The 16,899-nt window shown below is 33.7% G+C and overlaps 2 non-coding genes across 2 annotated transcripts; one reads left to right on the top strand and one right to left on the bottom strand.

Moving 5' to 3' along the window:
* Positions 1-15,150: 15,150 nt before the first annotated feature.
* TRNAE-CUC (transfer RNA glutamic acid (anticodon CUC)) lies at positions 15,151-15,223 on the top strand. Its single transcript has one exon. It is a non-coding gene; the product is annotated as a tRNA-Glu (tRNA).
* A 1,054-nt stretch (positions 15,224-16,277) lies between these two features.
* On the bottom strand, positions 16,278-16,349 carry TRNAG-UCC (transfer RNA glycine (anticodon UCC)). The gene has a single exon. It is a non-coding gene; the product is annotated as a tRNA-Gly (tRNA).
* Positions 16,350-16,899: the final 550 nt, after the last annotated feature.

The following is a 16,899-nucleotide window of genomic DNA, read 5'->3' as shown; positions in this document are numbered from 1 at the left end:
CCTCATTAAGTTTTGGTAATATTGTTTGAACTGGGAGCTTGTCGCCTATAACCTTATTTAAACGTGAAACATGGAAAACTGGGTGCAATCAAGAAGCTGCAGGAAGCTCCAATTTGTATGCCATAGTACTAATATTTTGCAACACCTTGTACGGACCATAATACTTTGGTGATAATTTATTATCCTTCTTAGCTTGCTTGAGGGACATTTGCTTATATGGTTGTAGTTGTAGGAATACCCAATCGCCTACATCAAAACTTCTTTCGCTACGATGTTGATATGCCTGTTGTTTCATTCTATTATGTGCCAACACAAGGTTATCCTTTAAGAGTTGGACTTGTTGTTGATGTTCGATGTGATGTTCCACTGCTTGAACCTTAGAATTTTCTCTTAAATATGATGTGATGGATGGTGGATGATATCCATAAAGTGCCATAAATGGGGTCATTTTTGTTGCTGTATGGAAGGAAGTGTTATACCACCATTCAGCCAGAGGCAACCATTTGACCCATTGTGTCTGTTTATCAGATACAAAACAATGAAGATATCCTTCCAAACATTTTTTACTATCTCAGTTTGCCTATCAGATTGAGGATGATAAGATGAGCTATGAGCTAACTGAGTACCAAGACAAGAAAATAATTATGTCCAAAAATTTCCGGTGAAATGGGATCTCTGTCACTTACAATAATCTTTGGGTTTCCATGTAGCTTTTGAATTGTTTCCATAAATGCAGTAGAAACTATACTGGCTTTAAATGGATGTGATAATGCACAAAATTGTGCATACTTGGTAAGTCTGTCAATTACCACCATGATGACACTCTTTCCCTCAGACTTGGGTAAACCTGTGATAAAATCCATTGAAACCTACTCCCAACGTTGGCTTGGAATGGATAAAGGTTGTAATAGACCCGGTGTCTTAATTGTTTCAACTTTATTTTGTTGGCAAACCAAGCATTCCGCCACAAACTTTTGAATATCTAATTTAAGGCCCTCCCAAAAAAATTCCTTCTTAACCCTGTGGTATGTTTTTAAAAATCCTGAGTGCCCTCCTAAGGGAGAAGTGCGCAATTCCATAAGAATCTTTTGTTTTAGCTGGAAATTCTTACAGCGGTATAAGCGTGTTGAAAAGTGTGCAACAAGAAATGCTTGTTGAGAGTGCAACAAGATGATGGAGCTTAGTGAAAAGAGTCGCCTTCAGTAAGTGGGCCCGCAGGCTATTTTTGGCGCAAGTCTATTTTTAGACTATGTCTATTTTTAGACATATGGATCATGTCTATGGATGATTGATCAAGTTGGGAAAAATAGATGGACTTCTATTTTTGATGAAAGTGTGAGTGATCACAGTGTGAGTGATTACAGTGTGAGTGATCACAGTGTGAGTGATCAAAGTCAAAAATAGAAAAGTCAAATATTATTATCTCACAATAATATTTGGACTATAAACTTAATCTTATTCTCTTGGAGCACTTCAGTTTGAGCTACGGAAGTGGCACATGCAGCTGTCAGAAGGAAATTCGTTTTTCTTATGAGTCAGTTGAGTTGTTGCATGCATGACTTCAGTTAGAACTCAAGTGAGTTGAGTTTAGTGGACTGGAGGTACAGTTGATGGAGTTGTGTTCAGTTTAGCTTTGTTAAACTGGTTGTATTTAGTCTAACTGATCAATAGACTAAAGATGAGTTGGGTGAATTAGTTATTAATTAATTCACAAGTTATTAACTCATAATGCAACTATAGAATACATCAGTTAACTCAGTTGCATGTCAGTGCATGTTCAGTTCAGTAGGGACAGGTGTTAGAGGATCAGATTGCTATCAGTTGTGACTATAGCTGTGCATGATGATTTGCACAATCAAAGGATTGAGTATGCCAATGAGTTTGCTCACGTATCTTCATGATATTATAGCTGTTGCTCACGTCCAACATAGTGTGGGTGACTATTTTGCAGTGTAAAATCGAGTTTGGGAAGCTATTCTCATCAGTTCTCGAGCAGGTTTGAGCAGTGGAGGCAGGCAAGCAGCGGGAGAGATTTGGAGATCAAATCTGAGCTGTATTGTGTGTAACAGGTGGAGATACTTGTGAGAAGTATTATGCTTTGTATTGTTACATGATTCAATCAATATAATATACAGATAGTGTGGGGTTTTTAGCGAGATGCTTTCCCCGGGATACATACTGTGTTTATGAGTTTGATTGATGCTTCTATGTGTGCCTGTGGATGTTTCTGCTTCTGTAATTTGATGATCAACGTAGAGGAGATTATGTATTATACATGTTCCACTTAAATTGTATGATCAGGATAATCTCTGTTGAATATGTGTCATATTATTCAAAATTTCTACAAAGCGATCTTTGTACCATAGCGAATCATTTTTCCAGCTAAATGTATCAGGCGTACTGGAGTCTTGTTGTAACTTTCGAATAAGTGCCCACACTTCTTCGTCATTCTTCCATTCCTCCCTTGCTTCGTTTATCTAATCTGGTTGGATAATAGAAATGGAACACAACAATGCTTCCACATCCTCATCCTTTCTTGAGAGTGCATCTGCCACCACATTTTGCTTCCCTTTTTTGTAGATGATTTCAAAGTCATAACCCAAGATATTTGTGACCCACTTTTGTTGCTCTTCAGAGGATAATCTTTGTTCTAAAAAGTATTTAAGGCTATCATGATCCGTTTTTACCTTGAAGTGTCTTCCCATTAGGTAGGGTTGCCATTTCTTAAGTGCATGGAGTATCGCCAACATTTCCTTCTCATAAATAACTTTTTGTAAAAACTTTCCCTTGATTGGACGACTTTTGAAAGCAATGGGTCTTTCATCTTGCATTAAAACATCACCAATTCCATTTCCTGAAGCATCACATTCCACAATAAAGGTTTTTGTGAAGTCTGGTGTAGCTAAGACCGGTGCTTGGCACATTGCCTATTTAAGATGCTCGAAGGCCTTTGTTGCTTTTGGAGTCCATGAAAATGCATCTTTCTTCAATAATGTTGTTAGAGGTGCTGTTATTCTCCCATAATTCTTAACAAACTTGCGATAATACCCTATCAACCCGAGAAATCCTTGCAGATGCTTTATGGATGTGGGGATTTTCCATTCCTTAATGGATTTAATTTTGCTAGGGTCTACCTTAACTCCTTCATGAGATACACTATGATCCAGATATTCCACCTCTTGTACTCCAAAGAAACATTTAGATATTTTTGCATATAATTGTTTCTCCTCCAATAGTTGTAGCACCCTGTCAACATGTTCAACATGATCCTTCCAAGACTTGTTGTAGATTAGTATATCATCAAAAAATACTAACACAAATTTTCTAAGGAATGTTTTGAAAATGGAATTCATCAAACCTTGAAATGTTGAAGGTGCATTGGTAAGGCCAAAAGGCATGACCAAAAATTCATAATGACCCTCATGAGTTCTAAATGTTGTTTTCGAAATGTCTTCAGTGTTCATTCTGATTTGATGATATCCTGAACGAAGATCCAACTTGGTGAAGTAAATTGATCCATGCAATTCATCCAGTAATTCATCAATGACAGGAATGGGAAACTTATCTTTAATAGTGAGCTTGTTGAGCTCCCTATAATCCAGACACATGCGCCATGATCCATCCTTCTTATGCACCAATACTACTGGAGCAGAGAAAGAAATTTGACTTGGTTGAATTATACCAGCCTCTAGCATTTCTGCAACCATACGTTCAATTTCACTCTTTTGGGCATAAGGATATCTGTACGGCCTGATGTTTGGAGAAGCACTTCCTGGAATCAGATGAATAACATGATCATGATCACGAATAGGTGGGAGACCTTTGGGAGTCTCAAATACCTTGGAATGATTGTCCAAGACTTTTTGGAGAATTGGAGAAATAGATGATTCCAATGTGGAAACATCTAGCGAACATAATTGTGCAATTACACTTCTTTGTTCCTAGTTTAGAAGCTTTGTCATACCGTTAGAGTTGATTATCTTTCCCGGTTTCCCTGCAATACCCCTTAATTCAACTTCCTTTCCTTCCACAGAAAATTTCATGAAAAGTTCTTGAAAATTAAAAGCTATTGTACCCAAGGATTGTAGCCATTGGACTCCTAGTACAACATCAGCACCTCCCATTGGAATGGAAAGCATTGGGCTAGTCAATACATATTCTCCCATGGATATCTTGATATTATGGCACTTTCCAGAGCAATTTATTGTTCCTCCATTTGCAACCATCACTTGACACTCTGGTGCTGGATATAAGAAGCAATTCAATTCTTTTGCTACCTTACAATGAATAAAATTGTGGGTACTTCTTGAATCAATCAACACTATTACCTTTTTCTTCTTGATTTGTCCTTCTATCTTGATGGTTTGAGGAGTGGTAATTCCCGCCAATGCATTACAAGATATGGTCGGATTCATTTCTTCTTTATCTAGGCTTTGTTCCTAGAGTAGATCCTCTTCTTTTGACCTTTCTTGCTCCTTTTCTTCTTCCTCTTCACAATCTATGTAGAATAATTTCTTCTCAGCACACTTATGACCTTTAGTGTATTTGCTATCACCACTGTAACAAAGCCCTTTTGCTCTTTTTTCTTCCAATTGTTGTGGTGTCAACCTTATAGGTTGTGGAAGACTAGGGGCAACAACACTTCCATCTTTATAGTTGTGAGTGGTATGCTTCCTGGTTGCCATAATTTTGCTTTCCATTTTTCTTTCTAACATGAATGCCTTTTCTAATGAATCAGGTTCCCAAAGGCAAACATCATGTTGGATATTATCCTTTAAAGTCCATATGAACACATCAATCCTATGCTCCTCTGGAATATTTTTTACCCTTATGTTCAATTTTGGAACTCCTCAATGTGCTCCATTATTGAACCCTTTTGTTTGAGACTTACAATTGGCTAAAAAAAGTGTTGCTTTTTGTATCCTCATAATGTGCTGTCAATTATTCCGTAAAAATTGCCCAAGTGTTAATTTGTTTACGAGAGCAAAGCCATTGATACCATACAAACTGTTTTGGTTCCAAATATAAAGTTGCAATACGGACCTTTTGTGTGTTTTGCACATTATTGAGATCGAAAAATTGCTCCATCTGTAATATCCATGTTGCGGGATCCTTGCCTTCAAACTTCCTCATATCGATTTTTGGAATATGGTGGGTCTTTGATCCAACATTAGAGTCTATGGAATCATGATTAACATTTCTTTTGTTCTCATCATGAGTTTCCTTTACTACCCTTTCACCATTAGTGACCATTTCTTGTAGCAACTTATTCATATTTATCTTCAATTCTTCCATCTTATCATCCATGCCATCAATTTTAGCGCCCATGCCATTCATCTTAGCTTCCATGCCATCCATCTTAGCTTCTACGCCTTTCTTTAAACAATCCATCTTAGCTTCTACACCTTTCTTTAAACCATCCATCTTAGCTTCTACATCTTTCCTTAAACCATCTATCTTAGATTTTGTTGCTTTTTGTGCAAGTGACACTTGTTGCACTTGGTCTCGTAATTTTGATATATCATGTTGCATTTCTTCGTCTTCTTCATGAGTCATGCTAGAGCTTTCAGGTTTCTTACTAGGTGTTTGCATTTTCTTTCCTCTAGGCATCAATTACCGATTCAAACTAATTGTTCAAACCAAGCTTATGCAAAAATTTTAGAAAAACTACACACCTTTTTTCACTTTGTAGAAGCTTGATATTGAATCTGATGTATCTCTGCAATTTCGGATCATCCAATTTTGAAATTGCGACCTGTAGTAGCCCTCTGTGTCCTCTTTCCAATGCCACCAGTCTGATCCAAATTGGATTCTCCAAGGAAGATTTATGCACAATCTCCCAAGATGACCTGATTATAGACTAGTTCAGTAGAGAGAACTTGTACGACGTGCCACGAGTCACTGTTTCAACCTTTGGCTCTGAAAAATATATACAAGAAACTAAAGTCCATCCTCTTTCTGTACCTTCTTACAAAATTTCAATCCGATGCTCAGAGAGAAAGTTATGACGATTTTCCCCAGGTCACCTGTTTGGAATGTAATTCAGGAGTCTGCAAAAAGACCAACTTCCTCAGATCATATCTCCGCAAATATAGTGCGAAAAGCTCTGAAATTCGGACCCGAGATTCAGTGCGATTTCTTCTCAAATGGGTTTTTTTTTTTTTAGCTTCTGAAACATTGCAGAAAAAATTTTATAGCGAAAATGCCACGATGACCTATTTGGAGCAGCGAAACCCTAGAATCCAAAGCTCTGATACCAAATGTTATGAAACCAGCTCACAAAAAGATAGAAAAGAGAGATCAACGCCTTAGAATTCAGCCTCTTCGAGGGGGCAACCTCCTTTACATTACACAAATGAACAATTCTTGGATGATTCAAATGACAAAACCTCCTTTCTATATATAGGAGTCTAAGGAGTCACAATATAACCCAGCCGACCTAACAATAATAATATAAAGCCACAAAAATAACAATAGAGGGATTCTATGGGGCACAGTAATAACAATATGGGGACAATAGGTGCACAAAAATATTAATAAGGGATACAACTACAATAGTAATGGGGTAATCACTAGTATTATAGGGACCCAACAGGGACCTAGGAGGTTGGGTCATATCATAATAGCTCTTCCTCTCATGTTTACCCTGACATGCCGATGAAAGTGGGTGAATGTGTGAGGGGTGGTTACGACCCTTAAGTGCTTTCCCTAATTCTGCAATGAAACAATAATAAAAATCATAACCATTTTGTGAGCCCCAAATTTCCTAGCCCCGATGCTTAATGGTTTACATCCATATATCCTTGTCCACGTCCAAGGGGCGGAAGGGTCTTCACTATTAAACATCAACTTGGATTATTTTTTTTGACATACAAACTCCTGATATGAGATCCTCGATCTCGCAAGAGCCTTTCATGTAGATAATTTGAATGTTATTATTTACGACAATGGAAAAATTTCAGAATCGTGGTCTCGGCCCAAAGAAACAATTTGATGGGATTTTGGCATAGAATTGCAGTATCAATGTTATATCAGTGTGTTGGAGCTGCCCCATGATGAAATTATGTATTAAAGAGACTCTGATATGATGTCGGATATAATATTAGTTGTGGGTCCCGATGGGATCTTGGGTCGTTATAGCATTATTTGTGGCTTCACATTAGAGAAATTTTGAGGTCTAAATTGAGTCTCAAAACAAAAATGTACAACCAAAATCAACTTTTTAAGAACCAATATGATTAAATATGATGATGTCAACCATGAGGGACGATTCACCATTTTTGGAGTAAAAAAGTAAAAAGATAAAAAAAATAAAAAAGTGTTTATTCTATCTATCTATCTATATATATATATATATTATATATATATATATATATATATATATATATATATATATATATATATATATATCTATATATATATATATAATTTATTATTTATTATTATTATTATTATTATTATTATTTATTTTTATTTATTTATTTATTTTCTTCAGCTCGTATTTTCAACTTATCTCCCTACATTTTTACTTAAATTTCGAGTGGGAGAAATTGTTAGATGTGAAATTTAATTCCTCATCTAAGGAGTACTCATGTTTCATACTATCGATGGACCCTACTACACGAAAAATGAGAAATACAAAAAAAACATGATTGCAATCACATTTTTTCATGTATTTCTCATTTTTTGAGTAGTAGGGTCCATCGGAAGTATGCAACATGGGCACTCCTAGTTGAGGAATTAAATTCTGCATCTAATGAGTGCTCCCACTTGAAATTTGAGTAAAATTGTAGGGAGATAAGTTGAAAAATGATTTGAAAAGTAGTTTTTTCTTTTTTTCCCTCTAAAATTTAATGATGCAATCTAATCTTATTTTATTATTTCCACTATTATTTTACAATATTCTTAGGAGACCCATTTTAGACCTCAAAATTTCTCTAATGATAGGATCTTGGGCCATTATAGCATTAGTTGTGGGCCTCGACAAGATCTTCGGCTGATATGGTAATAGTTCAGGGAGATTCCAACTTGTTTAACAAGTGTATAAAAGTGAGCCAACGGCGAGAAGCCGAGAGGAGACAACTTTGATGACAATTTTTTTGTCTCTATCAGCTGGTGTACCTTGTGGAAATTTAGGTTTCACAATGATTGCACATTTTGAAGATTTGTCCCTAATAAGGTTAAAACCCCTTTGGCTCTAGTAAAGCCAAAACCTCGAATTTGCCCTGATAACAAGGGATATAACTGTGCTTAGGATTCTTGGGTTAAACCAAGTTGTAATAGTTTGCAAAGTCTTATTTTTAACAAAAGCCTATATCTCTCACTTTCTTCCTTTGATCTTGGCTCGATTTAAGCCCTTTTTCATTCATTTTGTAGATCCCTCATTTTGCTTCTCCTCCCTCATTTTCTCATGTGATTAGGATCAACTATTAGACCTAATATAATTGGTTATTGATATTTTCATAAACAATTATGATCTTCCCATTGTGTATCTTCTGAGAATATATGAGATGGGTTAGGTCAAACATGGTTGATTTATGCTCATTTAACATATCGGAGGACAATTTATTGTTATATTCTCTTTGGTTGTTGCTCCATTATCGACTAAATATACACACCAAAAGGGCATGGGCAGAACAAAAATTCCTTCACTACATAAAAACTTCTCTTTCATCTCCTTGACTCCATCTTGTTTTCTCCATAGACTTCCAACTACAAAGATTTGACCAATATATATAGTTAGTTATGATTTTACCTCTTTAAATAAGGGATAATTTTAATAAATTTTGAAATATTTTAATTTAAAGAATAAAAAACTGTTTAAAATGAAATAGAGTCTAATTTAACACAACATTATTTTCAATGAATATATTAAAATGTAGTTTAATAAATTATACAACTAGAAATAGGAAAAACATTACATTTTAAAACATAAAAAGGAAATTTTAAGTAAACCCACATATCATACTTTTGGGACTAAGAACCATCGATTCTCTCTATCTAACCTCCTTAGCATGGTGATATTCAACCATAGTAATAGATGGCACCTCAATAGGAGAGAAGCACAAATTTGGATAAATGAGCAAGAAAATGTTGAGGATAAGATAAGCAAATGGATAACATATTTATCTTACTGGAAAGAATAAGGAAAATGTCGTTGGGTTCTTTTTCTCAACCTTTGAGAGTAAGGATATGCTTGACAACATTTTTTTATATAACATTCTTACTTATGCTACTTTATATAGTTTGTAGTTTGTTTGCTTCCTCCACACTTAGTGTTTTCAAATATTTTTGGTGAGTTTTAACCACATTACTTTGTATCATAAATTTTACAAATTTACTCATTCTAAAGTATTTTCAGTTAGTTTTACTAATGATGCCATCAACATTCATCTTATTTTGTTAATATTAATTTTTTCTCTTTAAACTCACAATGTTGGGAAATTAGTTTTAATCAACCAAATTAAGATTTAGAAACTTTTTGTAATCGAAAAGGTTTATATGTTTTATGATTTGGATTTCTTGACAATCATTATTGGAATTTGGCAATAGAAGAATTGTTGGAATTATAATTTTTCATTGGAATCTTAACAATTGATATTTATGATTCCAATTTTTTTCTAACTTTAAGTCATATTTTTGGCGAAAGTAATCAAGCTCCAAATCATAACAAGTTTAGACTATATCTTTTTGTAGCAATTGAGTTTTCTCTTATTAGTAATTCATTAAAACTATAATTTATATCTTTAAAGTTAATAATCATCTTTATGTTCCCATAGTTAAGAGAAGCCTTAAAATTTCTAGTCTAATCTCTTTCAATCCTCTAGTGCTTAGTGTTTATTGTGCATATTAAAAACAATAACAAGCATCTTATCATTGCTTAACTTAAACAAGTTGTTTTTAGATAACAAAATATCCAATCATGACATTACACTAGAGAGAAGTATATCTAACTTCAATCAAGAGAATAAGATAATAATTATTGTATTAGTGTAAGGTATGGAGTGATTTTGCATATGATGATTATTTTATTTTATTTTTATTTAATTTAGAGGAATTGGTAAACAATTGGGATTTTTTAGCAATGCTCAAGTTCAAATTTTATTGTATACCATTGTAACCCCTAATTTAATGTCAACAATGTGCAATTTAACACAAAATAAGTAACTTGTAACTTATCAAGGTTATCAAGAGATATCTACCTTTCTACCCTTATCACAACATCTCAACATGTCGCTTCTATAAAAATTAAATCCACATGAAAAAAACAAATAATGCTCCCATCATTAAAATTAAAACTCTAAACTTAAATAATTAAAATATTTACTCAATTTATTACGATATCATAAAAAAACAAATAATATAAACTCAAACTTCATATATTAAAAAAACACACGCAAATGATATCGATTCTTTCTTTATCCCAATCTCATAACTCAATATTCGATTTACATTTATTTTTAAAATTGTTACAAATTTTCCACTCATTAGTGATTCTCAATATTATAATTCTAATTGAAATCAAATCTAATAATTTATAAGATTCACCTGCTCAAAATTATTAAGTAGTTAAATGTGGAGAATATATATATATATATATATAAATTATAAAATTATATATTTTTAAGTAAAATAATGTTATAATATAAAAAAGAACAATAATGTATAAAGTTAAGTCTAAGATAATTTTTAAATTGTTTAATCCATATAGATCTATCTTAATTCCATATTTATTAAGTACAGAGAGGAATCAAATCTTTCAAGATGCAAACTTTTTTTCAAGTATGAAACTTACGAAACATTTACACTTAAAAACATTAAATTTCTTGGTAGATTCAAATTTTAGATAGATGCTTATTAATTAAATTTAAATATGAAGTTTTAAAATATAATAATTGTGATAGTTTGGTAAGTGGTGTGAGTCCTGAGATGACTAGACTCTTAACCTTTGGCTTGAGAAACCGGGAGAAGGACATCTGGGATTGCACTTGGCCTCGGCCATACAACCCTTAACATTACTATATTTTTACCCATGGAGTTTCGAACTGGCAACCTTCACATCGTGGAGTGCCTTAACACATCGTGGAGTGCCTTAACAGTAAACCCCATCAACATCTATTCTATACCCCATGGGCTTCTGAAATATTATAGTTATTAATATTCGTTATTATTATTTAAATTTATTTTAATATGATATCTATATTATGATTTTATGGAAAAAATTGTTGTAATTTTCTTAATAAAAACAAAATTACAATATAAATTGAATTAGATCAATTTATTATTTTTATTACTTGTTATTTTTTTATTGAACTTATTTGTTGTTTATTATTATAATAATGATGTTATACTTCATTTTATTGACACTACAACATTTCTTATATTAGATTGTAGAGCTTTACGCTTCTAGACACAATAATAATTATCTCATCATAAAAACCTTATAAAATATGAATATAAAACTCATTATAAAATATGAGTTTGAAACTCATTAGAATGGTATAAAATGGGTTTGAAATTCATTAAAATTTATAAGATATAAGAAATAAATATGAAATTATGGTAAAATTAATAATTTATTGAATTTTAAAATGTAAATTATAGATTTGAAAATTACTTTTATTTTTTAATTCTTAATAAAATTAATAATTTTTTAGTTTAACATGTGAGAAATGATTAATTTAAGTAGATTTTCGGGAAAAATCACATTGAAAATATTTGGTGGACATGTTTTGGAACCAACATATGAGAAATGAGTATTTATTTTTAAAAAAATTATTAGGATATTTAAACATTAGGAATAATAAGGTTAAGATGAATCGAGTTTAATGTAATATTAAATTAAATGGTGTTTTTACTTCATTTTTTTAGTGTTCATTTTTATTTTACTAATTTGACAATTACAGTGAATTCATTTAAATAAGTAAAACATATTATATTGTAGATAATAGTAGAGTCTTACATGATGGTAAAGGTCAAGTAGTTAAAGTTGATTTAATACCAATGGTTCAGTAATGAACAATAGAAATTTAACACAAATGATTTGGACTCAGCCAAGGATTGAGAACCATGGTCATGCAATGCTTTCAACTTGTTGTAAAGATGACATGGTATTTTAGTTTATTTCATGTTTTAGGTGGTTGTAACAAAGATGATTGTAATGTATGTCATGAGGGTATATAAGGGGATAAGGAATGTGTATGTGTGTGTGCCTTGTAGTAGGTCTACATGGATAATGAGTAAGAAATTATAGATATAGGAGGCTAATAGAATTAATATTACACACATTGAATTATGATTTGCTACACTTGGATGTATTTGGGTTGATTGGAATCTTATCTTAATATTTAAGGAGCTATTTTATAACTCAACATAATAAAAAATTAGAGAATTATACTTCATTCTCACATTTGACGTACATTATGTGTGTTCAAATTATGACATTTTGTTGTGATTTATGTTCATTGTAGTTACAAATCGGGATGGGGTTCCATGCTACTACGAATGGTTTCATAGTTGAGTAGAGGAAACATAATAGTGTGGACACAATGTTGCATGATAGTGAGTGTTAAAGCATGTCACATTAACATAAATATAATATGACAAGAAAATAAGATAGATCCAACCAAGTCCAAAGATATAAATAGAATAATATAAAAGAATGACAAAGAATAAAGCAATGCATTGGATTGTTATGGCTTTAATTGTGAAAACAATTGTGCTAAAGCTCAACCTTCACTATGTAATTGCATCTAATCACTACACCATTGTTTAGATAGGAGATGGCTATTTCCCAAGTAGAAATAAATACAAAAGGTTTCCATTAACAAGATAGCTATAAAGTTGATTTGATTTATAACAAACTTTGCATAAAGAAAAAATTAATTTGATATTCCTAAGTTGACCACTTAAGTAAGCATGGGCTCAGTTAACCTAAATCATCTTGAGTGGTGGGTGAATTAATAATCTGATTGGTAAGATTACGTTGACAAGGCTTGAGAACATAAAATTGATGATCAACAATTTGATGCATGTCGATCTATAATGGATGTCTGTCGAAGATTAGTTGATGAAGATTATATTACAAATTAAAGATTAAGCATTGGTTACAATTGCATCAAATGAGAAACTAAAGCTTTTTACATATGAAATAATGGTAGAACCTATTATGCGCACATTTCTAGTTGCACTAGTTTCTTCTACCTATTATGAGAACCTTATAAGGAACACTACAAGCAAAAAAGTGTCTTCTACATTCTAGAATCATATTGACGCACACATCATGTTTTTCATATTAAAAGCATCGGTCAGTTGAAAATTCAAGTATAATAATAATTTTAGTATGGGGGCCTAAAAGTTTAAGAAATCTTCACAAGACTGTAAACAATTTCACTTGTGTGCCGCACTAAGAACTTGGTGGTAGTTGAAGGTTTATATCTCCTCGGAAGTCAATGCAACATAAGGGTAGTTTTTGATGTGTACAAACTACTATTCCCACTATTCAAAGGTGGTCTCAGGGAAGACTCATCCATTATCGCCACCTCATGGGTAGTGCATTATTTGTAACTACTTGATCATTCATGACTCTATAGGTAATTATTCTTGGACTTTGATCTGAGCAGATATGTAAGTCACCAATCAAAGAAGAAGAAATGTTATATGATACCATAGAAAGGGGGCGTTGAATCCCCAACAGAATAAGTAGTTAGTGATGCAAATATATTCTTTCATAGTTCGTTGATCTAGTCAAAGATTTTCCTCTAGTGCTTCTCATTGCTACATCCATATAGTCCCATGATAGGTGCTAAGAAGTGCATAATCCAACAAGATGGACTCTAGCATAGGCCATTGTTGTTATGTGCTAGCTAAAAAGGTTCCAGAATTTACTTAGTTAGTGTACTTGAAACATTATGAAATTGAGCACTTCATAGACAATTGAAGTCCATCAAACAATTAAATTAATAATCTAATAAATCTACCTCATTGAAAAAGGCATGAGTCATTACTCTATAGTATGCATGATATATAAAGAAAAAAGCCGCCAATAAATAAATTACAAATTACAAATATTCTAATCTAAATAATTGCTTGGTATCTAAGTAATTCCGTGGTATCAACATGTCCTTCGAGTTTTTTCATATACCCATTACAACCTTGATAAACGCTTTTAATATGTTGGAAGAAGTGGTCACACAAATTGCCTGTACTTCATAGAAATGAGTGGTAACATATAAAAGTGAGCTAGGGATTATAATTTCATACACTTATAAAAGGAGAAAGGCTTTTGTCCAGTTAACCAGAAATGAATTTACAATGTTATAATGTAATTTTATATCTATATATAAATTTGGTTAAATTTTTTTTTATGCCATACATATGTGAAGAAACGAAATTTTTACATGTAAAAATCATTTCAAAATTTTTACATGTAAAAATCATTTCAATAAGACAGGCTTATAGTTTTGTAGGTATTGAGGAAGGAGATCAAAGGATATCCAGGTTTAACAGAACCTCACAAAATTTTGGTGACAGCATCATATGACCGGATATCACAGAACTCTGATGACAACATCTCACATGCGGATAGATTGTTCATCTGAGGTTAACACAGCACTGTAAGAAAACAAAAAGAAATTGAATATTTATCTCAGGTCAAAGGGCAATTTATGAAATGAGAGAATATTTTTGAAGTTTTCAGTGATGAGTGGCGAAGACAAAAGGAGGTCGAAGAGTGTACTAAAAGAGATTAGCAACATGTTATCCATGCGGGATGTAGCAGACCAATTTGCAGGTGAGGTATTCAATAAATCGCTGGGATTGCATCAAGCACATGGTATTCATATGCGCTAACCAACACGGAGGTGAGGGATTATATTTCTGTCTTTGCTCTAACTACTTGGTTAATTTGTAGGAACCAATCAAGCCAGTAGCTAACAATGAAATAAACACTTCCGCTGGCATTTCGTGATCGAATCGACACTGGTACTTATGAAATTGCAGGGATTTGAGATATCAGTTTAAGAATGAAATACAAGTCAGATTTACAATAAATTATTTGCATGCAGAAGTTTGAAATTTGATACTTGGAAAATATGATGCAATTCCTGTTGCATCGGAATGATAAAGAACTCTACAATCAATTTAAGCACCTCCGTTGTAGTCTAGTTGGTTAGGATACTCGGCTCTCACCCGAGAGACCCGGGTTCAAGTCCCGGCAACGGAAATTTCTTTTCGTCATTTTAAGCGGTTTTAAATGTTGTTGTGAATATGGAAATGCCCTGCAGAGCAGAGCTTTTCGTCTGTTAAATGTTTTCGGAATCGACTGGAAATGTTGTTGTGAATATGGAAATGCCCTGCAGAGCAGAGCTTTTCTCTGTTAAATGTTTTCGGAATCGACTGGAAATGCCCTGCAGAACAGATTTAGAAAAGGAAATGCCCTGCAGAACAGATTTAGAAAAGGAAATGCCCTGCAGAACAGGTTTAGAAAAGGAACAACGGTGATATCCAAGAGGAGCAAATGATGATTATTCTAGAATGAAATTAGATGCATTGCCCCGGGATCGAACCCGGGTTCAGCAGAGAAGAAGAGAAATTAGAATAGAAACCGCGCTGATCTGCCGGGGTCGAACTAGAGACCAGAGTAGAAGCTAATTAGAAAAGGAACAACGCTGATATCTTAAAATGGAAGTAGATGCGTCTGCCGCGAGTCGAACCCGCGTCTTTCGCTTGAAAGGCAAGGGTATTTATTATGCTTTCCGATCGACTGGAAATACTCCGCACGACTCCCAAGGAAATGCTCTGCAATTCCTCCAATTCCTCCGCCTGGTTAGAGGACTCCCAGGGAAATGCCCTGCAGAGTAGATTTACAAAAGAAACAACGGTGACATCCAAGAGGAGCAAACGCTGATTGTTCTAGAATGAAATTAGATGCATTGGGCCGGGATCGAACCCGGGTTCAGCAGAGAAGAAGAGAAATTAGAATAGAAACCGCGCTGATCTACGGGAATGAAATTAGCTGCGTTTGCCGGGGTCAAACTAGAGACCAGAGTAGAAGCTAATTAGAAAAGGAACAACGCTGATATCTTAAAATGGAAGTAAGATGCGTCTGCCGCGAGTCGAACCCGTGTCTTTCGCTTGAAAGGCAACGGTATGTATTATGCTTCCCGATCGACTGGAAATACTCCGCTGAAGAGCGCATGAGAACGCTTAAATTACATGTGTCTGCCGGAGTGGAATCTGGGTTAATCAGGGGATTAGAGTCTTAAAAATTAATTTAGTGCGTCTGCCGGGAGTCGAACCCGGGTCTATTGCTTGGAAGGCAATTATCCTAACCGTTGGACTACAAACGCTATTATGGTTCTTTTTTTTATAAGTTAAATCTGTTTGGAAATACACATATGACGAATCAATCCTCAAAGCAACTAAAAAATGATAATAATACTAAATTTTTCATGAGCGAGGCGTTGCCAAGAAACACCCAACACATAAATTCAAACGCTAACACGGTAACGCTTGTCACAATTTATTTCACGACCGTCATGTGAAATTGATAGAATATCATCATTGTTCCTTTTCAAATAGAATTTGTAGTTAAATTGGACTAACCACAGACTATGCAATCTCTTGACCCACCATACTCAACATCTTGTCTTGAATGCTCCAACTTCCTCATTGTCCTCGTGGAAGGGAAGTTTCTTATTATATTATTGTGATTATGCATATGCTTCCATGATACATCGCATGTGTTTTGTAAGTGTTTGTTTAAGCTTGTACGGTTTGAAGTTATTGCATGTGCGTGGTATCACTTATGGGTTTATATAGATTTGGCCTCATTTTTTAGCTAGGCCAGTGTGTAAGTTCAAAACCTCACTTAGGTAGGTTCAAAAATCACTATTTTAG

This window comes from Pinus tabuliformis, chromosome 1_1 (genome assembly GCF_031772625.1).
Source record: "Pinus tabuliformis cultivar Carrire ecotype Pingquan chromosome 1_1, CPIR1, whole genome shotgun sequence".
Lineage (NCBI taxonomy): Eukaryota > Viridiplantae > Streptophyta > Pinopsida > Pinales > Pinaceae > Pinus > Pinus tabuliformis.
This window is presented reverse-complemented; position numbering and strand designations above follow the sequence as displayed.